We start from the raw sequence: 26,948 nt of genomic DNA on the forward strand, positions 1-26,948 counted from the left end.
AGGAATTTTTTAGTCTCAATTGATTCTTTTTTTTGTTGTCTTGAGGGATTAGTAGGCCTGCTTCCAAATGTGTAATGCTATCCCCTCTGTAATGTTCCTGTTAAAAAAGGTGATAAGAGATATGGTAAGGGAGTGTAAACTCCCCCATCCCCCCATTTTAGGATGGATAAGCAAACTGCAAGTAATCCATCTCTCTCTCTTTACAAACAAAAATCTATATTTCTATCTATCTATATCTCTATATATGTGTTGTGTGTGTGTGTATATATATATATATATATATATATATATATATATATATATATATATATATGGGTCTACTTCATATGAATGAAAGCACATATGAATGAATCCAGAATTACTAAGACAACTTTGCTGAAACTTCATAAGATTGGAAATTTAAAATGCTCAGTCCCATTTAAACAGAAACAACATCCATTCTATTTTACTTCCGCACTATGTACTTCTAAGAAAAATGTACCTCACAGACCACTCTGTAATGATGTACATGTAGTCTCATTCAGACACAAGAGAAACGTTCATCTCATGGTAAGAAAACCAAGCAATTAATTTTTATATTTTTATTTTTGTGAAGGGGCAAGACCCCCTGCACCCCTCATACCCCAGTAAATTAAATATATCAACTCCCAAGATTTCACTACCTTGAGGGAAAGGGAATTGTTAAAACTACTGTATAGTGCTGCTGACTACATGTCACTAACTTATTTTTGTTGATATGGGACTGAATTTTAAGTTTCTGATCTTATGACATTTTGACAAAGTCATCCCGGTAATTTTGTATTCGTTCATGTGGGTTTCACTCATATAAAGTTGACTGATATAGAGATATAAATGAATAGTCAACACACCACAATGTTGACAGCATATAAGTTGACCGCAAAAGTCGATACTGGAAGCACTGGCACTAAGCTACACATGTGCAAGTAAAATCTTTACCACATGAAGACCAACAAGAAACAAAATAACATTTTTTTTTTCACAAGGCATGCCCCCTGCACTCCCCCCATGTGTGGCCCGCAGCCCCTCACACCTCCTGCTAATTATACATACTAGTGTAAGATAGCACAATCTCTGGGGAAAGTAAATATTTCCTCACCTGGGGATTGTCAGTCTAGCACGTCTGTCGACCTTTTGCAACTGACTTTCTTGCTGTCAAAATTGTGGTACATCAACCTAGTGAGGTTTACCAAATATATATATATATATATATATATATGTGTGTGTGTGTGTGTGTGTGTGTGTGTGTGTGTGTGTGTGTGTGTAATACACACACACACACACACACACACACACACACACACACACACACACACACACACACACACACACACACACACACACACACACACACACACATGCACAGACACACACACACACACACACACACACACACACACACACACATACATATATGTGTACATCAAAGACATGTTGCAGACTGACATCTAGAAAAACCTCACTGATGCTTTTTAAATTAACACTGCTGATTATGTGAAATAGTAACTATAGGCAGTGGAAGCTTATTTGATATTATTTGCACTAAGATGTTTATTGGAGTGATTGACAAATACTTGTTGGGGAGCTACTTTACTATGGAACTGATCTAAGTAACGATAATTTCAAAATTCTTTGTAGCAATTTGTAAATGCCCAGAGTGATTGGTAATGTATATGTTTAAATCATACTTCAATGAAAATATATGCTATTAGCAATAACCACAATGCAGAAACCATTAATTGTAAGAAATCTTATCTGTTTAAATCTTTAGCACTATGTCTGATATGAATATGTGGTAGCTACTTCTGGGAGACAATCAAATGTAAATGTTTTTTGGAAGCTAGTGATAAGATGCTGAAGACAAATATGAAGACTTAACATCTTGTTGTGGAATGTTTGTAACTCAACTGACTAAAGACAGGAGAGTATCATATTCCATTTATTTACTGTACAATTCTATAAAGGCTTCATCGTTGTACACTCTCATTTTTTACACAAAACAGTCTGAACACAATCATGCCATTACTGCTACAAATTCATTATAGTCTATTCATAGGATTTTCTTGTCTCTAGTAAGCTTCATGCCGTAATGTGATCTGAATAGTATAATGCATGGAGCTTGTGTTAATTGTGTTAATAAATGTCCCAGATATCTCCAACTTTCTAAAGTCTTTGTTTTCAAATAAATGCATCTAGTATTCATTTTTCTACGACTCATTTTGTTAAAGTGACTACAGTAGAACTGTGAATAGGCTCTTTGAAGTTTCCGTTTGACATTGTACCCAGAGTAAAGTTTACTAAAGCCATAATCTGTGGAGTCCGCTATTCTCACTATTTTCACACAAAATTATCAAATTTAAATGCTATCTGAATTGTAAATAATGCACACTTACCATATTGTAATTAAACTCCATAGGAAATAGAAATATAAAACTTGGTAAAAACTATAAACCTGTTCTGAGAATGCAAAATAAAACCATTCAAACTGAAGAAAACACAACTATATATAAACATAGAAATCTGTTAATAACACTTTCTGTATTCAAATATTCTGCAGCGCAGAGGTTTTATGTTTTGTATGTTTGTATTGTTAGTAACAATTGAACTTTGAAACTGGATAGATACTTCCAGTTTTATCATTCGTCATTGACCTTTTGCGTAACTAAAGCAACATATTTTTAAAAATGCTCAAGCACCTCTGTAACAGATGTTTCATATTTTCTACACAAATATAATACCTAACATTAGTGTGGCTGTCTTACTACACAATTGTGTTGCATCCTCTTAATCCTTTCATTAAAGAATTAAATCACAAATGGCAAAGGAAAACAACAGAGCAATCATAAAAGTTAACTTACAAACTTGTATTTCCTGCTTCCTTTGTTAAGATCTGAAAACCATAGTTTCTAATTTATCTCTAGTGAGGTGGCTTCCTGAAGGAATGATGGTACGCTAGCCAAATATCCATCTTGGGACTAGTCTGAAAAGAGGCCTTTGGCCTAGTGAACTAATGCAATCAACAAAATGTATAAATGCGGAAGTGTAAATGTAGCCGAGTTATTTAAATTTGTCTCTACTACAGCCTGAAAACAATTGTGATCTTAAAGGCTTGACTCACTTTTATCTCTTCCTAAATGCTCGCAATACTTGCAGGTGGGGAAGTCTGCAGAAAGTACAACATGTAAATCCATGCAATAATAGTTATATTAAAGGACAATAAATAGCAAGACTGCATGTGCAGGTCTATTTTTAAAAGGCGTTATAAAAAAACTTTTTTTTAACATTTCTTAACTTGCTAAAACCAATAGATCACTTAACGCTTTTCAGCTCCACCCCACAAATAGTTTCTGTTTTAATAGCTTGTTGAGATTCACACAAGAAAGCAAACATAGACTGAGGGGCTACAGGATGAATCTCTTTAGTGGGTCATATTCATCTTCTTTTCTAAACTCCTCCATTAATCAGACAAAATAAGAGTAACATGACTTAGAATATGTTTTTGTTTTTTATAAGACAACACAAATTTAATGTAATTATATGCACATTATATTTAAAATCAAAGCTGAATAAAATATCTTTGTCATATTCATGTTACTGTAACGTAATCTTTTATACAACCAACAGTTTGTTTAGATAAGGATAAATATGTTTTTCCTTGACAAATAATACTGCAACAGGAAGCAAATGCACAGAAAACATTTTTTCCAGTTTGTAAAGTTGTGAAATTAAGCAGGTTTCTCTGATCATGAATAAGTGTGTAGTGCCAAAGGTGATGACATTTTCATCAAGAACTTAAACTCCACTTTCCACCTCTGAATGATTGCTTTTCTCTAAATGCAAGAAAGAAAAGAACATCCAAGGTTGTAAATGATTTATAGATCTGTCAGGCAAAAACATGTGACTTTGGCATTCTTATTTTTCAGTTTTAATAACATTTAGTATTTCATTCTCTTTTGTATAAATAAACAACGGTGAAGATCAATCATTTTTCATCAAGATGTTTGTATTGATCTAAGTCAGTCGAGGACTAGACCGACTCGTTAAGTTGTTTTGTCTGTGTAAAGCACAGACTTAAATATGGTATATGCTTGTTTATTGTGTGTCAGGGAGGATTTAAAAGAAAGAGTATTATCCATATAAAAGGAATCAGCAAAAGTGCATTGCCCGTTTAGAGTACATCAAAATAGTACTTACTGATTATAATGGAAGCCCCCAAAACAAGACAAAATTCAGAAAATTGCATCACAAGTAATTCATTGATTAAGCTTTTGTCATAAAACTTTCATCAGACAACTAAACTGTATACTGAACAGCACAATTCACATACCAGTTGAACATAAGGAGCCTTATTTTCTTTAAAGGCAACAACTGAACAGTAACTTTTCCAAGTAGCTGTCATATGATTCCACTCTCAGTTGGTTGTATCTCTCTGTATGTGTAGTACTGTTATATTTAGCAAATCTTTCACATTTGCACATTTCCTTTTCACCATCCCCTTCAGTTTACCCTTCATTTGCACTTCAATTAATATTACACCTGTCTCTCCACTGAGCACATTCTGTTTGGCCAGTTCAAAGACAAATAATCCTGACTATGCTTCTGTTTTGCAGCGCTTTATTACTGTAGCACATGTACCATCTTCCAGAATGTTAAAGGCCAATTTATCTTCAGTAAACAAACACAAAAAATGTTATGAACTTCTTTACTTTTCAGTGCAGCATTAGAAGCTAGACATCCAGAATCAGACTCTTCTTTTACCATGTTTGATAGAGTTTTAACTCAGGTATAAACACTACAGCCTTGTCACATCCCTATATGCACTGTTTCATCTACTATCCTCATCTGGTAACTAGAAACGACCCTTCTCAAGCTTGTTGGTTTGATATTTGCTTTATGCAGCAAATACTAAGAGGATTTCAATGATGTCCTGCCCAGCTTGCCCCCAAACACTATTAAAAATGCATCCAATGTCTCCTAAATCATCAAATGAAATAAACAAAAGTTACATATAAATAGTTCAGACTGAATAAACTGTTCCTTGTATTGAATGGATTGTGTATAACTTTCATCTTTTTCTCACTTCATTTATAAATGCAGTATATTCAGCATGATTTTATCTTGTGGTGATGTTGTATATCCCCTGCGTATCACGCTGAAATTATGTTTGTTAGCAATTCTGCCTTTCTTTTGTTGGGGGTGTTAATAATGCCTAACAACAGCTGTGCTTTCTGGCTTAGTGTACATAAAGGGGATGATTAGACTGAAAAGTTTAGAAATTGTGACCAGCATTGAAGTGCCCCTGCGTAAGAACATGAAACAAAAGATTAGGGCAGTAATCTATGAAGTAAGTCTGGAACCTTCATTTCTTTTAATTATTAGGTGTGTCTTCAAAGGTTACATTTGTAGTTGAGATGAGTCTCCAGGAGGATGAACAGGAGGATTTTGTTTGAAATTAAGATTTGTTTGATAGACTTTAACCATTTCTCTTACTTCCTTTTGCCCACAGGCTGTTTTATTCTAGTCAACCTGAATACCTTAATCCTTTTTAACTGCTGCTCATATTCTGTAGAATACAATGTTTTTTTTTTTTTTTTTAAGAACAAAGCAATGCAGCTTCCTGGTGAGCTACTCAAAAGACTTTGAAAGGTCTTAATCATATCCACAGACCTTTTGTATTGTGCATTACCTGCATGCTGGTAAATGCCTATCATTTCATGCATGAACTCTGCTGCTTCTTTCAAATTGTGCTGTAAATTTCAATTTGCATAACTAATCACTTGTTATTCCTGACATGCTGACCATTGATTGGAATGTTTATATATAAACTGACAGTAAATAGAAAAATATTAAACACAAACATGCATTTAAATATATGGTTTTAAATTATAAGACTATCAGCAGTTCCATGAATCACCATGTTGTAAATTAAACACCAACTTAAAAAGGAATGCCAATTGTACAGAATACTTTAGTGAATTCTATACTTACATACAGAAATACTTGAAATATGTTTAACAATGTTTCATTAATTTTATGCTACTTTATGACTTGGATGTACCATTTGAAAAAGACAAGTAACATTTAAAGGGTTATATCCCCTGAGTCTCTGGGGACCAGAGAAAGAAAGGAATTGGCTGGCACAGCAACAAGGGGTCACAATTTGTCCCTTGTTCTTCAGTTATCAATGGGTGCAGACAGCTCCACTGAGCATGGGGGAGTAGAGGGAGACATGCCAGTGATCAACAATGCCATGCTACCTGCCTAAACCTCTCAACCTCCACTCTTTGAAAATCTGGAAAAAAAAGCTGTTGAAAATTAGGTACAACTGACCAAAAATGCATGTAGCTAATTAGCATGCAGTTTGCTTACCTAATAGCATAACCATTTCCCCTCCCAGTATTACTGTGCAATGTTATTATACGCAAATATAAGTACAAAAACACTGACTTATTGATTAATAATAGACAGCAGAATAAAAGACTATGTAAAAGCAGTAAAATGACACAAAGACTGTTAACTTAGGGTGCTCTAAAGTGGAGATAGTTTGTCTCTTGCTATTCATGTTTAGATTCATATATAAATAACTGAGAAGGCTAAGTATTAATGAAGGCCATGTAAATAATATTGATGCATGCATCTTAAAGAGCATGAAGCACAATTTAACCAAATCCCCAACAACACTGTTCTTTCTCAGCATCCATAGATGTTTTGTACCAAGCAAATTGAGTGCAGCTGCAGTCATTTCCACTGCATAAGGGAGGACCTTCCACAGACTCAGCCAGTTACAGACCTTTAAATGTGATCGAAAAAAAAAAAGGAAGCAAAAACCAAAACCTTCACAAGGATGGCAAGTGCACAGGTCCAAAACCCAAATGCAATAAAAAACAAACAAGGCCAGCACATGTGTGAGAGGAAAAAAAACTTTAATAAAAGTCAAATAATAGTCCACAGACCAGTTTCGGCTGAAAGTCTTTTTCAGTGCATAACACAGACTGCAATACACAGCCCCATATTTATAGGGCACTACAAATTAACACATACAATCAGCCAGTCAAAACATTTTTTATAAATGATCATTTAAACCAGGTGGAAAAAAGACAACCCAGTCTCACAATCCATGCCTTTTGATTTTTATTTAATGTATTATGCCAACCATCTTTGCAACTTTTATTACCACAGACGCTGTCAATAATGGTAAACTGAAATTGAGCAGATGGGTGTTTGATAGTATGTTTAAATAGTGCATTAGTAGGACATTTATTCCTTATATTACTAAAATGTTCAGACATACGAAGCCTAATAGGTCTGGAAGTTTGACCTATATAAAAGACTGAACAGGTGCACACAACCAAATAAACTACCCAATCCGTGCTACAGTTTCCAAATAAATGAATATGAAACATATGAGATGTATTCTTGGTGGTAAATTCTTTGGTTTGGAATATATGTTTACAAAATGAACAATGGCCACATCGAAAACACCCAACAGCTTTACTGACATCTAATGTACTTTGAATAGTATCAGAAAATGGTACCTTATGTTTGTAATAATTAAAGTGTCCGCCTAGTGTTTTAACTTTCCTGAAAGAAAAATGACATTTAGCACCTAAAAGGTCATTCAAACATTCATCAGCAAGCAAAATGTTCCAGTGTTGTTGTACCAAATCAAGAAAATTAGAATTATTACGTCCATAGCTGGTTATAAACCTGATGGGTTGATTAGAGGTCCTTTTATTGAAATTAGACTTCAGCAATTCATTCCTATGTAACTGCTTAACCTCACTAGTGGTTAGGGTCAAATTGGACTACTGGTTGGGTGTTTTCGATGTGGCCATTGTTCATTTTGTAAACATATATTCCAAACCAAAGAATTTACCACCAAAGATACATCTCTTATGTTTCATATTAATATACTTGGAAATTTTAGCACGGATTGGGTAGTTTATTATGTTGTGTTCAGTTGTTCAGCCTTTTATATAGGTCAATCTTCCAGACCTATTAGGCTTTGTATGTCTGAACATTTTAGTAATATAAGGAATAAATGTCCTAGTAATGCACTATTCAAACATACTGGGCCGGATTCACGAAGGCTTACACGGAGTCTAAGAGTAGTGTAAGACTCCATGTAGCCTTTGTGATCCAGGAACAGCCCAAAGTCCGTGTAAGAGTTAGTCTAACACGGCTCTTACACGGAGTGGGCGTGGCTAAGCTAATCAGCCCACTTGCATCCGAATAGCATGCAAATGAGGCTGATTAGCGATCCAGGAAGCCCAGAACAGCCCGTGTAAGAGCCGTGTTAGCTGCAGAAATGTACTCAGTTGACAACTGAGTACGTTTCTGCAACACGCAATGGAGCCATGTCAGCTCCAAATAAAGGGTGCATATGTCATAGGCAGCATGCCAATGGCCAAATATGTGGCCATTGGCAATGCAACCCCATGCAAAAATGTAAAATCATAATTTTTTTCGGCATTGCCGATGTTAAACCCAGCGCAGCCCCACGCAAACGGGCTGCGCTGCATAAAACATGAAAACGAAGGTTTTAAACCTACAAATGTAGGTTTATGAAGTATATGGAATGTCAATGGAGGGACCAGCATAGGAAAACCAACATGGCCACCGAGTAGTGGTTGCCAAGGAAGGAAGCCAAGTGTAAGAGATGTAACTAAGCATTAGTAGGCAATCTGATGCAAATTAGGGTAAGGATACTGAATACCACTGTCACATAGCAAATGAGCACAGTCTGAGTAGTGTAAGAGTTACAGAAGGGGAGGAACAGAGTAGGAGATAGGTGACATCACAGGGGGGAATGGTAGAAAGGGATAGAAGTCATTGGGAGGTAGAGTTACATGACAGATGTCAGAGAGACATCAAGGAGGAGGTGTGCCCCAAGTAAACATGAGAAAGCCAAGAAATGGAAGGTGTACACTGTTGCCTACACCAAAGTTTCTTGTTGGGCGTGTATCTTGCATGTGCGCGCTTGAAGCCGAAATACGGTGTCTTGGCGTGTAAGGCAGTGTCTTGGCGTGTAAGGCAGTGTCTTGTGGCGTGTAAGACAGTGTCTTGTGCGTGTAAGACAGTGTCTTGTGGCGTGCAAGGCAGACTAAGCATGTGGGAGCATGTTGGGAGCTGTTTAACACTGTTTGCTTGGGCGTGCAGCGTTTAAAACTGAATAAGCAGATTCTGAACTGTGTAAGTATGTGTGTGCGCGTGTAAGCCACTGTGAGCCTGTTTCTGCTGGTTTGCACACGGCCCCACCCTGAGGAAACAGCAAGGAAAAAGGAAACAACAGATGTACTAGGAAGTTAGCAGGGAATACTGCTGGAGCTAGCAGGTGAAAACAATTAGATGCAGGCAATTACACAGGCAGAATACTAGGCCAGCCCAGCACTTAAAACTCTGCAAACAGCAGTGCAGAATGTTTCTCTCAAGAGACACTGCAAGACAGGAGTTCAGTTATCAGAAGTGAAAACTGAAAAAGCTGAACTCAGAGCAGAAATGTTAGGGGCTGCCATAGCTGCCATAATGAGACATAGGCGACTTGCTGAGGGTGGTGACAATGCAGATGGTGCCAGACAACCCGCAGTGAGGAGACGGAGAAGAGTGTACAGGCCCAGGGTCACCTACCATGGGTTACATGAGCTGGAGATAGTAGAGCGCTATAGAGTGGACAGAGACCTCCTGCAGCAAATAGTGGAGCTGTGCAGGCCACGCCTCACACACAGAACCAACAGAGGGAACCCATCCCAGTGGAAACCAAGGTATGTGTTGGCCTAAGAATACTAGCAACAGGTACCTTCCAGAGACCAACTGGCGATATGATGGGGATATCACAGGCATCAGCTTCCAGGGTACTGCACCAGTTCCTGGATGCCATGTCAGCACATGTCGGTGATCATGTATACTTCCCCAATGCCCGTGAGGTATTGGCCAGCAACATCGTCTCTTCCAGCAAATAGCGGAATACCCTGAGGTACTGGGTGCCATAGACTGCACGCATACGCATCAAAGCACCAGCAGGAGAGCGGGTAGGGCCTACATAAACCGCAAGGGCTTCCCCTCCATCAACTGCCAGGTCGTGTGTGATGCCCAGGGCATAATAATGAATGTGTGTGCGGCTGTCCTGGGAGCTACCATGATTCCCACATCTGGCATCTGACGCAGCTGTACCAGACATTTGCCAATGGGGACATCCCACACGGACACCTAGTGGGGGATGCTGGATATGCACTGGAGCCGTGGCTGATGACACCCATCAGAAATGCACACACACCTGAACAGGAACGCCATAATGAGGCACACGCACAAACACGGAATGTAATAGAGCGTGTGTTTGGGCTGCTCAAGTCACGGTTCCGGTGTCTCGACACATCTGGTGGAGCCTTGCAGTACACACCAACTACATGTACCCAAATTGTCATGGTATGTGCTATGCTACATAATATGATCATGCGAAAACAGCTACAGCAGGATCACCATAGGGCTGGGCCAAACAGCCCCCCACCATCACCAAGGCCACCACAGGCACAGCGTGACTCGGAGGAGGAACAACCTGAGCCTGCCCCAGTAGGCAGAAGGAGGCGTGCCCAGTATGCCCTGGCTCTGGCAAAGAGGCAACGCATAGCAAATACATTGGCTCAGTAGGAACCTTGGGAATGATACCCCTCTCCGACTCACCATATAGTAACAGGGATGCCTAATGTGACACAACCTGTTCACAAACATGTACAGGTAAGTGTAATATGTGCATCCGACAGAGGCAGCCCTGCAGCACCACCTGAGGCATGAATGCTGTGTGTCAAGTAATGTAACACCAAGTACCATATGCACACCTGAGGACACCGTCTAACATCCTACCCTCAACAAGCAGCATGCTACAACAGGACAACGAGATGATGAAGTGCAACAATTACCGGAGTAATGCAGGTAGGCAAAGGGGACGAACTGTGTGCCAGTCTGGGATGACATGCTGAGCATGACATGATGCACCACCTGCCAGGACTGGCATGCACCTATCAGTGCAGGCTGTATGGATACTGGCAAAGGCCGTTGTCATGCACAGTGTGCCCTGAATAGGAAGGTGCAAAACACAAACCTATCTCCATAGGTACCAGAAGGGATAAGAATCAGATAAGGGATAAGGTCAAACAGCAAGATGCATGCAGACTAAGCCCACCCAGTATGGAGAATGTTGATAACTGTGCTGTAACAGAATACCGAGGCAAGGCTCACAACAGCACCCTAACACCACCAGGTCACACCTCAGACTGTGCTGTACATCCTCAACACTTGGAACAAGCTACAGAAGGAGGGTGACCATCAACAATGACAAGGATAACAACACCCCATGTTGGTACCACCAGAAAAGCAGCATGGACTAGCCATGCACAAGTAACAGTGGCTAAAACCGCCCACCAGTGTATAGCCTGCCACAGAGTACTGGCCCAACACCAGGAACTGCATTGCCCATGCTGGAATACATGAATATGTCAAGTCCTCAAAACCACATTATAATTGCTGACTGCAAATACCCAGACACATAGACTGGGAGAAGTATACCAGCTGCAACAGTGTAGGACAAAAGGGCATTAAACCACAAACCAAAAGGCCCAGGAACAACGTAGCACACCCACAAGAGGGGCAAGCATACTGGATGTGATAATCAGCAACATGGGTACGGGATGTTAAGATGAGAAGTGTATTGCACATTGGTAACACCAGACCATATAGTAATCACACTGGATATACAAACCCTGACCAGAGTCCCTGTCCGGGAAACACAGTGGAAAACATGTGCTAAGCATTATGCGCACACCTCCAAAATGATGTTGAAGCCATGAAAGTTCACGCGCAGGTGCAAAATATGGGCCACGCCTCAGAACATGCAAGACAGCCACGCCATGAACACCGCCAGGAATGCTTGGATTATGCAGTCCCAAATTAAAACAAGACACAGTGCCTACATCTGGCATGGTGGACTCCAGCCATAACCAAAACATGCAAGAGAAAGAGGAAGCTACTACATGATAGAGCAAGCATGAACAATGACGTAATTACTGATCAGTAGTATGGCAATATAATCTGTCCACACATGCAATCCAGTAAGGCCAGGCTCAACAAGTGGAATCTGTGAACCCTGTGCCAATGTTACACCTGCCCCAAGTACACAGACAACCACCAACTCCACCCAAGAAATACAAATATATGTGAGAGATGCAACCATCCATCCAAACCGAGGCAGAGCTCCCCCAACTCAGTACACCCACAACAAGTCAGTAGGAGAAGGTAACCACACACACCACAAATACATACCCACATAGACCTACCACAACTGCAAACCAAACACATAAACACAGAAAGACATTCCCAGAGGCAGAAATCACACACACAGCACACCAACAGAGGCCAATAAAGCAGACACCCAATGAAACATCCACCAAACATAGCACATGCACAACATAGCACACAAAGCTGGTGTGCCAAACAGTCACAGGCCAGAAGGAGAAACAACATGCCTGATACAGTTGTAATAGGTGACTCCATAGTCAGACACACTGCTGTCCCGCACAGCAGACTGAACAAAGGAAAGGGTACAGTAAGCTGCCTGTAGGCCGCCACAACATGCCACATAACACAAATATGAAGGTCACTCCAAAGCAAACAGAAATATGATGCAGTTATAGTCCATGCTGGTGTGAATGACCCGAGGTGTACTGCCCTAGCCTACATGTAAAGATGAGCTATCCGATTATGTAGTCCAGGCTGGTATGACACTCACCGTTTGCAGCAACTTACCCTTACCAAGAATAATGCCACAGTAGAAACATGGAATGATCAGTCATAGCAAGTAGCACATCTACTGGTGTCAGTCCAAGGGGATCCAATGTCTGTCAGGTTGGGATGTCATGCTTGACAATCCATGCAGCTGCCCTTGGGATGGCCTGCACCGTTACCCCTGGGCGTCTGAATAGTGGATAAGGCCTTGGCCACCTCCACACAGCCTTTTGTAGGCAAGGCTGAACAGACTGACCCGCAACCCGAGAAAACATAAGTGGGAAGAAACATAAGGGAAATGATGACCGATGCCAGATGTGTACACCCCAATATGCATGCCCCCTAGGCCATCCCCAGAATACAGAACATCGATGTCTGTGCAGTGACAGAAACCTGCTGCAAGGCTCCTGACAGCACACCAGCACTACCAGGTTATACCATGTACCATGTGTCATGGCCCCAAAACCTGGAACACTACATAAAAGGAGGTGAGTAACCATAGGCAGCACAGACACCCAGACGACCAGGTAACTGACAATGTACAAGGCAGTGGAGTTCACCCACGTGCAACTAACTGTAGGCAAGACTGCTGTGCAGTCTGTAGTATGCTACAGACCGCACTCTCACACACAATAACCCCAACCGTCTGGAACACACTGGACAGTATGAATGTCCCACCAAATACCAGACAAGGTACCACGAAATACCACAAAGGTGGTAAACCATTATGTATGGAAGGTGTAACCAGGGACCAAGGGACACAAGTGAACAGTAACCTGTTATGTGACACCCACATTGCCAATGTGGCTAGGAAGACTGTGTACATGTGACACTGTATTAGGAAAGGAGTCACATCTATGGCAACAGAGGCCACTGTGCCCCTATACGTTATCCCAATCACACCGATAATCCAGTACAATGACTCATGTGGGATCTACCTTACCTGACACCTGCAGCAGTTAGGAAGACTGCAAAGCTACCTTACCAAGAGGATAAAGTGTCATACATATATGTCATATGCTGCTAGGCTGTAGACACCCCAGCTGACTACAGTTGCAGACTGCCCACACAGAGGCATTGCATGCCTGTTGTAGGAGGCCATGCCTAACACAGGAGTGATGGACCTGCCCCACCCCAGACAACACATATCCACTGGAGCTGCGAGAGTGAGAGATGTCAACCCCAACACATAATGAAATAGGATGTGCTGGTGGGACAGATACATAATCCACAGGTTCCTCACACCCTGGACCAGACTCCCACCCCATGTTAGGCAGAGCCCCTCACTGACATTGTTCAACAGGAATCTTGGCAAGTGGATGGATGATTGTAGAGTTACAGTGGGGGTCTTCACTGTGTGATGTCCAGACAGAGGCACAGCTAAGCAAACAATACATTGCCATACTATCCAGATAGCAAGGGGTCTCAAAGCCACACACACTCTGGCTAGCCTAACAAATGCCCAGGGTGGATAGCCTAGTATGAACCTATGAACCTATGTAGATACAAATTGCACAGGACATGAAGGATAATCCGAAGGCTTACACAACTGATGGTAGGAGCCATCTTGTGTATTCACAGATATGGACTGAATCACACAAACACCACAAACACACACACATATTGCCAACATACATCCTGACAGGTGCAGTGCAACCCACACCCCCATGTATGCAGAATATGTATCCCAGCAGACAGCTGGCCCCTGACATAGCAGATGCTGAGGTAACAGACAACATCTCCAAAGCAAAACACCCAGCAGCAATGGTATGAGATGGTGACCTGGGCGATGTGCAACATGGAGTCTAAGATGAATGGAATGCCACACCACACTACTGCTCAATGCCAGCCGTGCCACAGAATATGTACCCAAAGAGCAGTGTACAGCAACAGTGGTCCTTCTCAACAAAGGTGTTGCCTGAGTGGATACTGAACAGTACTACCCCAGAATCCTGAGAAGCCCAGATTGCTCAGCTATGGAAAGGAGCAGCATGTACCACAGAAATATGGATGTCGGCACCTACTGACACCGGACCCAACACAGTGTGGCCCTCTCAAGTGCAGATCCTGCCCCTAACCATGTTGGACCCAATTGAAACAGTCATTCAGGTCATTGATGAGGGCAATGTGATCCACACAGTGGATCTGGACCTTGCAAAGGCGTCTATACAATACCCTACATGTTCAGTATAGATAGGCTCACCAGTGTAAATATAAACCCACATGTCAGTAGAGGGGTTGCAAACCAGACCAAGGACAGAACAGACATGGTCAGACCTGCTTCAGCCATGTCAGACTACAAACCAGATATAACTGGCATCCCACAAGGCTTGGACCTGGTATCCCCCTCGTCTGGTATATATGTCCCATAGGTACAGGCAAACATGGAAGGACTGTGTCCTAACATGTTCGCAGAGGACTACAAACCACTCACCACATATGATCCACCAGCTGACACATGCATCCTACAAAAGGGCCACATACAAACAGACAACTGGTGCCATAGCCATGTCAGCAAGCTAAGTGCAGAAATGTGTATAGTCAACCCCCGTGGATATACAGTAAGTGTCCACCAATTACCACATAGGTGTCAACCCATTATGTAGTTAACATGTAATGAGAGACCTGGGGACACAGGGTGATAGATATCCTGCACTGGACAAACATGTGCTGTAGTGTTTACAGAAACATACCATATACCCACCTAATCATGAAGGATGTCAGATCCACACAAGGTGAGGTCATTGTGGCTCTGCAGTCCTCCTGCATCAGTGGGTCAATCGACTACAATAGCCCCTGTGGGATGTACCTCAGCAGACACCTCCATCAACTGTAAAGTCCCCAACAGTACCACATCAGGAGTATCAATCAGCCTACACACATGCCATGTTCTGCATGTGTTGCTGGCATCAATACAAATGCTGCACATAGTACAATCTGAATGGCAGTGAGCTATGCACATGACAGACCTGAACCCCAGCACTGAATTACATGGGACAGGCTGTACTGTGTGATCCATAACACAGAAGCCACCCCCACCCATGAGTGAACCCTCAGCACAGGCTACCCATAGAGTCACTCATTAATCTTCCACAATAGGAATCCTGATGGGTGGACGGAGATGGTAGGTTCATCCAGGATATCACTGTCATGTCACAGGTAGACAGAGGCACAGTATACCAACCATTACATTGGTCATGGCAAACTCCACTTACAATGTGTGTGGAAGGACAAACACACTCTCCAACTTGCATTAGCCATGGACTAGGGCACAACGCTAGTGTATGCAATTGTACACCTATGTTGTGGGATACACTAACAATGTTGGGCAAGTCTGGTGTAAGTAGTGCATATCAGAACAGAATGCAACATGGTCAGATGTACCCAACTGGCCCCGACCAGGCTGTTGTGCCCATGATCAGAATGTAAAGCAGTGATAGCAGTAAAGCCCAGGTTACTGTCCACCACAGTCAAAGTACTGACAGTACACTATACAGTACTACAGTGTTAGGTCAGTGTGAAAGGATGTTGACGACTGCATGCAAAGTATCCCATGCAAACACTGCAGGCACAGTATAATCCTGTTGTGTTGACACACAAAGCAGTTGTACAGTAACTGCACAACATGACACACAACCCACAACCATGAACGGGTGATAGTTTGTGAAGTTCACACACATCCACAAATGTGGTGGGCTGCAGAGTCCAACATATGGAATAATCACACTGGGCATGCTCACACACTTTGACAACATGCCATGGGAAGGCTGAACTGGGCATGCTCACACACTTAGTCCAAATCTTGTTTTAGCAGTGGGACACACGTATCTGGTATTGTCATGTGTTATGCCAGGGTCCAACCACAGCACAGCAGTCTGCCCAGTGCACACAGTGACATGACTACAGAGACATACGTGATATAGTGGATCCCTCCCATATTCAAACAGTTTCCATAGATGCAGAGGTTGTCCACACCAACAGGGAATGCTATGGCAATAAAGATATGCAAACAGTCTGTTAGCAACAAATAATGTGCATTTGACAATTAAACATAATGGTGTAGAGGTCAACAATAGGCTGTTTGCCCTAGGGAATGACAGCTTAGCCATAGTGTGCTTGGTGTCCGCTTGGCAACAGGATGCACATTCCCCTTTCCAAACACAGATGATGTCAGCACCCTAGAAGTACAGCAGGAGAAATGTAACTCCCCAGTAATCCGAATAGCGCGCTCCGCTAATGCGTCCGACTCAAGTGTCATGACATAGTTAGATAGGGGTTCAAATCGTGTGTGTGTGTGCGTGTGCGTCTGTCTGTGTGTGAGGTTGGTCTGTGTGAGGGAAATGTCCCTTTTGGCAAACAGGAAACCACACCCAGGATGCCCCTCCCCTTTCCTACACACTGCTGATGTCAGCACCCTATAAGTAGAGCATGAGAAAGAAAAACTCCCAATAATGCGAATAGCGCGCTCTGCTAATGCGTCCGTCTCAAGTGTCATAACATAACTAGGTAGGGGTTTGATTCCTGTGAATGGCAAGTGTTTGTGTGAGGGTAAAGTCCCTTTTGGAAACTGGGTGAACAGACTACAGGATGCCCCTCCCCTTTGCTACACACTGCTGATGTCAGCACCCTATAAGTAGAGCATGAGAAAGGAAAACTCCCAGTAATGCGAATACCGCGCTCTGCTAATGCGTCCGTCTCAAGTGTCATAACATAACTAGGTAGGGGTTTGATTCCTGTGAATGGCAAGTGTGTGTGTTTGTGTGGGGGTAGTGTGTGAGGAAAAGTCCTTTGGAAACTGGGTGAACAGACTACAGGATGCCCCTCCCCTTTGCTACACACTGCTGATGTCAGCACCCTATAAGTAGAGCATGAGAAAGGAAAACTCCTAGTAATGCGAATAGCGCGCTCCGCTAATGCGTCCGTCTCAAGTGTCATAACATAACTAGGTAGGGGTTTGATTCCTGTGAATGGCAAGTGTGTGTGTTTGTGTGGGGGGGGTAGTGTGTGAGAGAAAAGTCCCTTTTGGAAACTGGGTGAACAGACTACAGGATGCCCCTCCCCTTTGCTACACACTGCTGATGTCAGCACCCTATAAGTAGAGCATGAGAAAGGAAAACTCCCAGTAATGCGAATAGCGCGCTCTGCTAATGCGTCCGTCTCAAGTGTCATAACATAACTAGGTAGGGGTTTGATTCCTGTGAATGGCAAATGTGTGTGTTTGTGGGGGGTAGTGTGTGAGGAAAAGTCCCTTTGGAAACTGGGTGAACAGACTACAGGATGCCCTCCCTTTGCTACACACTGCTGATGTCAGCACCCTATAAGTAGAGCATGAGAAAGGAAAACTCCCAGTAATGCGAATAGCGCTCTGCTAATGTGTCCGTCTCAAGTGTCATAACATAACTAGGTAGGGGTTTGATTCCTGTGAATGGCAAGTGTGTGTGTTTGTGTGGGGGGGGTAGTGTGTGAGGGAAAAGTCCCTTTTGGAAACTGGGTGAACAGACTACAGGATGCCCCTCCCCTTTGCTACACACTGCTGATGTCAGCACCCTATAAGTAGAGCATGAGAAAGGAAAACTCCCAGTAATGCGAATAGTGCGCTCTGCTAATGCGTCCGTCTCAAGTGTCATAACATAACTAGGTAGGGTTTGATTCCTGTGTATGGCAAGTGTGTGTGTTTGTGTGAGGGGGGTTAGTGTGTGAGGGAAAAGTCCCTTTTGGAAACTGGGTGAACAGACTACAGGATGCCCCTCCCCTTTGCTACACACTGCTGATGTCAGCACCCTATAAGTAGAGCATGAGAAAGGAAAACTCCCAGTAATGCGAATAGCGCTCTGCTAATCGTCCGTCTCAAGTGTCATAACATAACTAGGTAGGGGTTTGATTCCTGTGAATGGCAAGTGTGTGTGTTTGTGTGGGGTTAGTGTGTGAGGGAAAAGTCCCTTTTGGAAACTGGGTGAACAGACTACAGGATGCCCCTCCCTTTGCTACACACTGCTGATGTCAGCACCCTATAAGTAGAGCATGAGAAAGGAAAACTCCCAGTAATGCGAATAGCGCACTCTGCTAATGCGTCCGTCTCAAGTGCCATAACATAACTAGGTAGGGGTGTGATTCCTGTGAATGGCAAGTGTGTGTGTTTGTGTAAGGAGGGTTAGTGTGCGAGGGACGTGTCCCTTTTGGCAAATAGGATAGGACACTACAGGATGGATGCCCCCTTTTCTAAATACTGATGATGTCAGCACTCCATAAGTATAGCAGGGGAAAAGAAAACCCCCAGTAATGCAAATAGCGTGCTCAGCTAATGCGCCTGTCTCACGTGTCATAACAGTCAGATAGGGGTTTGAATCCTGCAATTGGCAAGTGTGTGTTTCTGGCTGAGGAGGTTAGTGTGTGTGGGGACAATGTCCCTTTTGGTAACTAGGTGAACAGACTACAGGATGCACAGTCCCCTTCTACACACAGTTCAGCAGACGGCCATGGGCCTGGCACAAGTTGTCTGTTGCTCTGATGCCCCTTTGGAAGATGCCCGTGTCAGCTGGGTAGTCGATTATGTTGTCCAGTTTGCAGTCATCTGCATATCTGGACAGCCACAGTTCATCCGTGTTGGCCTGTACCTCCAATAAATATGTACCTAACAAGAGGGTCCCAGGACTGAGCCTTCTGGGACACATCCTGGAACTGTTATGGTGTGTGGCATGGCTCCAGCAATGCTAAACATGTGTGTTCTGTTCATGAGCCACTGTGCAATCCATCTAGTGACATACAGGCTCATATTCAGGATGGTGAGCTTGCCTAGAATGCCCAAGTGTGGTATTGTTGCCAAGGCGTTTGCAAGGCCCAGGTAGGCTGTGTGAACCACCTTCCCCTCGGCAATGGCCTTGGTGACTGTAGCAAAGGAATCAACCGGGTTACACCCGGTAGTGCTGGTGTGCCCCCAGTAGCCCTGAACCAGGCATCTGTTACTGCACACATATCGATGTTTCCCCTGCAAAGGAGTGTTTTGGGTGCATGCATGTGGAGGATTAGACATCTGGCGTTGTGCAGCATTGCTCTTAGTGTCTTAACCCTTGTGATACCTATGAAGGTGGGTTTGTCATGTGAGCCCTGCCTAACATAGCCACTATGGGGGTAGCAAGAGGCTTTGCCAATATCCGATAGGCCAGGGTGACAGGTGCAGGCTGTCCCTAGCAAAGCAGGTAGTTCAACAGGAGATGGATGTGCGAAGGTGTAGTGCCTGTGACTACCTAGCAGTAGCATACATGACTGCTCACGTGGACACATGTCAGGCAGGTCATATGCACTGTGTCACAGTCAATGTACATGTGAACAGGTCAAACAGTAGCAACCTCTCAAGTGGGACACGGCCATACATACAGTAGGCTACACAGATGGCACTAGGAGTCCACAGAAGCCCTATAACTATGCATTGCAGGTGTGATCGGTATTCCAGGGTAATTGCAAGCAAACATGCATGCAAACAAAGGTACAGTGAACAGTGCTCCATGTAGTCCATTGTACAACAAACAAGCTGTACCAGTTCCATAAGGTAACACTGCACATATGCAGGCGCTATGCACATGTACATGGAAACACACTGGTCAGATGGCCAGGGTCCAGTCTCAGTGCACACAAGTGTACGGAACATGCATGTACTGTCAGGATGTACAATAACTGGATTTAAAGCCATGTGCCCATACCTGCAGTAATACACATGTCAAATAACAGACACCGATCCTTCTCACAGTGGTGCCATACTTAGTAGGATGTATGCTCCCTGGCTTGCCACCACAGTATCCCTGACATGTATGGGGACTCTCCCTCCCGTGACAGTTTGTTATGTGTGTTGGGGCTGTCTAGTATGGTAGGAGGTGTGTGCATGCAGTGCTAGTGTGCACCTATGTGTCCTGTACCACTTGTGTAGTTATGCACACATATCAACGTCCTCACACATCTGCATTGCAGAGTCTAGTGTGGCCAACATGCCACTTGCAATTTACATGTCCATCATTGTGTGTTACTACAGTCATTACCCATCCCTGTGCTACCTATGTATGTAGGCTGCTGTTGACATCATTACCACTAGTATGCCAACATGTGCAGATGATACACTATGTTACTTACCATGGGTGTAGACAACAGGACATGACAATTACACAAATACTGCATCAGGCATGCTGTGATATACCCACAATGAAATCAGCACACAGTACTGTACAACACATGATACTATTACTACACATCTATGTGGTCACCCTGTGCATCAGTAACATGTTAACCTGTACCTGCACAGTTGTTACAGACTGCAGGAGGTGGCACAGTTTCATCATATGCACAGGGTGTGAACCTGGTATGCCTGGGTCAGCCACCCATACCACCAATTGACATGTATGTGTATGTGTGTTGGTGAGGGACAGCAGTAGAAGGTGGGGCAGTGTTGCTGCAGTGTGCGTGTATGCGGTAGCCCTAGGTGTTGTTATATTGCATGTGTGTATGGATGCACACAGTTCCACCTCATGGCTGCCATTTACTGGTGTTTGTGGACAGCCACAGACTGTACCTGCCAGGCCATACAGATCAGTGTCTCTGGGCACGGACACGGTACCTGTGCCTTGCAGGGTGCTACGGACCGTATCCGGACCAACCCAGACTGGGTACTGTCATCGGAAGCAGGTGTTCACTGACTGGACACAGAGCCCTGTCGGCCCTGGCCAGAGCCACGCACGTGGTCTCCTGGGGCGGTCTGATGACAGCACAGAACCAGCATTGCTGGGGCTGCTGCTGGCACTACGGGGCGGCCGCGGCCCTGTTGTCGCCCACGCCGACTGCCAGCTGCTGCTGTTGCTGGCATACAGCCACGCCGTCGACGCAACCGCCCACCATCACCCTGGCTCATGGGCATGTAGTTGTTGAGACGGTCTAATATGTCCCCACAACGTCTGTTTACGACGTTGGTGAAATCACGGATGGCGGCCGCAATGTCACGCATACCGTCGGTCATGGCTGTGCGACATGCTGTCAGCTCCCTCAGACCCTGTCTGGTGTACCGTTCCATACGTGACTGTGCCTGCATGACAGTCCGGAACATAGCTGAGGTTGTAAGTCCTCTGTGGGCACGTCTGCCAGGGGCAGTACGCCCATGGATGCTCCCACGAGAACCCCTGGACAACTGTCTGTGTGGTACCATGTGTGGGCCATGCCCATGGCTGCTGTGTGGGGAAGCATGTGCCGCAGGTACCACACTACCCTGGTCGATGCCCACTGTATGCTGTCCATCACCTAGGGACAGTGGTGACAAGGGGTGTAATGGCAGGATAACTGTGCGCATGGATGGTGTTGACAGCTGTGTACTGTCAATTGGCTGACCAATGGCGGACCCTGGCATACCGTCCTGTGCCACTACAACAATGTCATCAGTAGCAGTACCCACGGCACCTGACTCAGTTTCCCTGCTAGATAACACCAGAGCAGCAACAGAACCTGTGGGAAGTAAACAGGAAACACAGTTTACAATGTCTTCACACTGCCAGCGATGCACACACATGCACACACATGCACACATGCACACATGCACACATGCACAGGTGCACACATGCACACATGCACACATGCACAGGTGCACACATGCACACATGCACACATGCACAGGTGCACACATGCACACATGCACACATGCACACACACATGCACAGGTGCACACATGCACACATGCACACATGCACACATGCACAGGTGCACACATGCACACATGCACACATGCACACATGCACACATGCACACATGCACACATGCACATGCACACATGCACAGGTGCACACATGCACACATGCACACTTGCACAGGTGCACACATGCACACATGCACACATGCACAGGTGCACACATGCACACATGCACACATGCACACATGCACATGCACACATGCACATGCACACATGCGCACATGCACACATGCACAGGTGCACACATACACACATGCACAGGTGCACACATGCACAGGTGCACATGCACACATGCACACATGCACGCATGCACACATGCACACGTGCACACGTGCACACGTGCACACATGTACACATGCACACATGCACACTTGCACACGTGCACACAGTTTCACACAATTGAACAGTACTCAGTATGCGTGATATTGACACACACACACAGACACACCTACATGCATACAAGCGCCACCACTAAGTGTGCCAAAAGGTACTATTACTAACAACATCTTAACAGGTAAAGTAAATAGACACTCACCAGCATGGATAGGCTGCACTGCAGTGATACCAGAGGGTCCTGCAGACAGGAGGAAACTAATGTTAGTGGGCACAACTGTGCCAATATTACGGAGTATGATACAGGTCAGGTGAACCACAGTCACCTTTAAAAGGTCTGCAGCTAATATTGCGGATATCACACTTGCACATTATATACTATGGTTGCAGCTACAAACAAAGGACACACCACACACATGCATTAACTACCAGTGTACACAACAGTCAACTACACATGTGACATATTACCTGCACGTTCAGTGTCCTGCTGCTGTGCGGCTCCAGCCTCCATCATGACACATGTCTGCTGCTGTTGGTGTTGCAGGTGGACTGGAGCCACTACACTCAGGAGCAGTCCCTCCAGTCTGGTGAGTGGGGGATGTGTAGCCACCCCACCACCTGTGGCGACCTGTTGCCTGTGGATATCTGATGCACGCTGACGGACATGTCTAATCAAATCACTGCAGTGATGTCGTACCTGCTCATATGTCCTATTATGCATGCCTATATCATTTACCCGCCGGACAAGGTCCTGCCACAGTGCAGCCCTCACCTGCTGATTCTGGCTGGTGCGGGAAAAGAGTGTTGCATAGTCCCGCACCAGGCTCTGGTGTATCTCCTCATCCTCAGCCACGGAGTAGGTTGCATGTCTCGGGTGGGCCATGTACCTGGGAATAAAGATAACATGGTATCAGCAATCTATGTTGGCAGACCTTGGCACACATAATACACATGCTACTTGACTGTCATAATAACACATATCACACATATGTGGCAGCTGTCTGTCTATTGGTGGATACACATGTAGATGGCCAGGTAGCAGTGCTCGGCCATCAACTGTTGTACAGTACCTGCCAGGCTACGTACGACATACTACTGGACACCAGCAGTCAGAACACCAATTTCGTGAGGTGCACCTCCTCACTCTGTGTGTTTGTGTCTAGGTACTGTATGGCGTACATCGGCGACTACTGTGAGCTGACAACACCCTGCTTGCCCTGGATATACATATCCCACCTCCACCACCAGCACAGATGGCTACAGTGCACAACATTACAGATACAGGCGTTACACTTTGTAACACTGATATGGTATCCTTACAGCCCACTGGGCCAGTGTCAGAGACATCACACAATGCTGACCCCTACACAATTGCTTTCTACAGACATCTCCAAGACCACATGGCTCATGCATTCCCATATATGTCCAGGACACTGTCCACAAAGGGACAGCATCCTGTCCGTCGAACCACAGCCATATACTGATTGTATCACACTTGATGTAAGCTACTACGAGACAGAGCATCACTCTCTGAAGGGAGGGTATGTCTGAGCAGCACTGGTAAGGATCTATTCCCCATCACACTGACCACATGGGCAATGTTGAGTGGGACATCAAGCGTGATACTGCAGATGACCGGGAGGCCTACCTGCCCTATTTAGCGACCTGGTCAGGAACCATCCTCTATGCCCATGGTTAGTACACTACACATATTTCACCTACACCACAGCTAGACCACATTGTGGCGGACAGGGTCAGTGCAGGTGTCACCCCACCCTCCCCCTGTATTAAGGCATGGGTATCCCTGCTGACCCTAACCTCAAGGTCATCACAGTTATCCAGGTGAGAGACACCCACAGGTGAGCAGACTACACAACATGGACGGGACCTGCTGGTATCCCCAGTTGCATGCTACATACCCTCTGACAGGCGCTAAACACACATATACAGGTGCTATGTTACACTACCTGGACTACAGGGTATGTACCTGTACACTGGAGCACAGCACCAGTGGTTCCACTCCATGCAGGAGGCACCTCACCATACCAATACAATACAACACAATACATGACATTGTAATCCGATACTGTGCAATATGCTAATGCCCCCGTGTCTACAGCAGCGTACTGTTCTGCTAACCTGACAATTGTGACACATGTGGTGTGATGGTACCTGCTGCCGACACACAGTTACACAGGGTGACACATATGGCATATTACCTATCTCAGTGACATGCAGCAGGGGTATGTGTGACATGTACACATGGGGAGTCTCGCATCGTAACACTGTGTGGTTTGTTGCAGGGTGTGTCCTGTCTGTGAGTCTGATACCGTACCTACACATGTGCACTAAATTGCAGTGGCACAGACGACACACAGCAGACAGGTAGGTCGTGTATGGTGGCGGTGGTACACTGCCTGTTGGACATCTGTCATGGGTGTGAGCTCCATATGTGCATCTGGGGGTGGTAACCTGTGGGCGGCATACGTGTACTCTATGGTGGTGACAGTCACTGTGCAATGGTACTGTGTTTGGGTGCATTGTCACCGTGTTGTACATGTCACTGTGTCCTTCTACATATCTGTTGCTGTCGTGTGAGGTCCATACCATGGCATACATTACGTGCTGTGGGGGGTACACTGACCTACATGTCCATGCCTGACTGACCATGTGTGGACACATACCATGTGCAGCTGTTCCAGGGATAGTGTGCCACTGTGACTTTCATTGGGGCCACTATTGTACACATGTCTGACCGTGACCACCCCTGACACATGCAGTGGTGGGCGGACACTCATTTATATGGTGGTTACCTGTGTAGGTGGTCTGGACTGTGGTATGATACTCCGGATGTGACACTGGTGTTCACTCCGTGCCTTTGTCCCCAGGCACCAGTTGCAATACATCTGTACACATGTGCCTCACTCCAGCTCTGTATACATCTCTCTCACTCTCTCTCTATACATATATCTATGTATTACGATATGTCTATATGTCTATTTCTATATACATGTACATATGTGTGTATGCATTTGCACAGATATATATATTGCTGTACATATTCTGCTGTAGATGTGGGGGGGGGCACAGAGGGGGTGTGGGCGACAGGGGGGGGCAGGCTGTGTTGCAGGTCAGCATATACAATCATACCTGTAGGTGGTCAGATCAGTCTGTCTATGTATATGTATCTACATATTTCTACCTCTGCATGTGTGCATTACATAGTTATGTCGCTACAACATTCTATCGGCATCTGTCTATGTGGTCCTACATCTCTCTCTCTCTATGTATGTATACATATGTGGATATCATATGTACACATGTACATATAGGATATCTACACATACATATGTTGACATGACTACATAGCCATATGTTGGACAGGTATGTCAGCATATATGTCTACCTTACTGTATACACACCCTAACATACTGCTAAGCATACATAGCTCTGTAATGTAATTAGTACATGGCAGTACAACCTACAATCAGACGACATATATATGTGCACATAGCTGCTGACACATACAACTGTATGTACAGCCTTCACTGATAGGTGCTGTATATCCCCTGCCCATTACACATCTTCATATACATATGGATACAGCCCAATAACACATATGGAGGGTTCACAGTATGTACACCTTGATAGTATTACTTTACAGTACCTGTGTTAGTCACAGCTGTGTCTGCGAATGTCTGTCTCACTGTCCTGCTGCTCCGGTTCACTGTTGCAGCTTCCAGGTAGCTGTTGCTGTGATTGCTGTCTGTCTGCTTATTCGCAGTATAGTTCTGGGTGTGGTTGTCCCTTTCACCCTCTCTCTCTCTCTCTCTCTCTCTCACTCTGTCTCTCTGTCTCTCTGTCTCTCTGTCTCTCTCCAGGTGCAATGTAATTATTGCATGCGTGGACATGGACTACAGCATACTTTTGTAGGTATCTGCATATGCCCATGTGATGGCCTCTGCACCAATTGTTAGCCAGCATTTGCTAATTGCATGCAGCCTGTTGTGTACTGATTGCAGTTCTCACTGTGATTGCAGAACTGTGCTATAAAAGGGTGTGTGGAATAGGCGTAGCCCTTTCAGATGTTAATGGCAGGGACCAT

At 44.4% G+C, this 26,948-nt stretch overlaps 1 protein-coding gene across 10 annotated transcripts in view; it reads left to right on the forward strand.

Annotated features, from left to right (window-relative positions):
* LOC122797235 (pituitary adenylate cyclase-activating polypeptide type I receptor-like) overlaps window positions 1-26,948 on the forward strand; it is a 1,630,218-nt gene that overhangs the window by 288,426 nt on the left and 1,314,844 nt on the right. The gene's annotated exons all lie outside the window — the stretch shown is intronic.

This window comes from Protopterus annectens, chromosome 3.part0, assembly GCF_019279795.1.
Source record: "Protopterus annectens isolate FY-2018-M chromosome 3.part0, PAN1.0, whole genome shotgun sequence".
Classification (NCBI taxonomy): Eukaryota; Metazoa; Chordata; order Ceratodontiformes; family Protopteridae; genus Protopterus; species Protopterus annectens.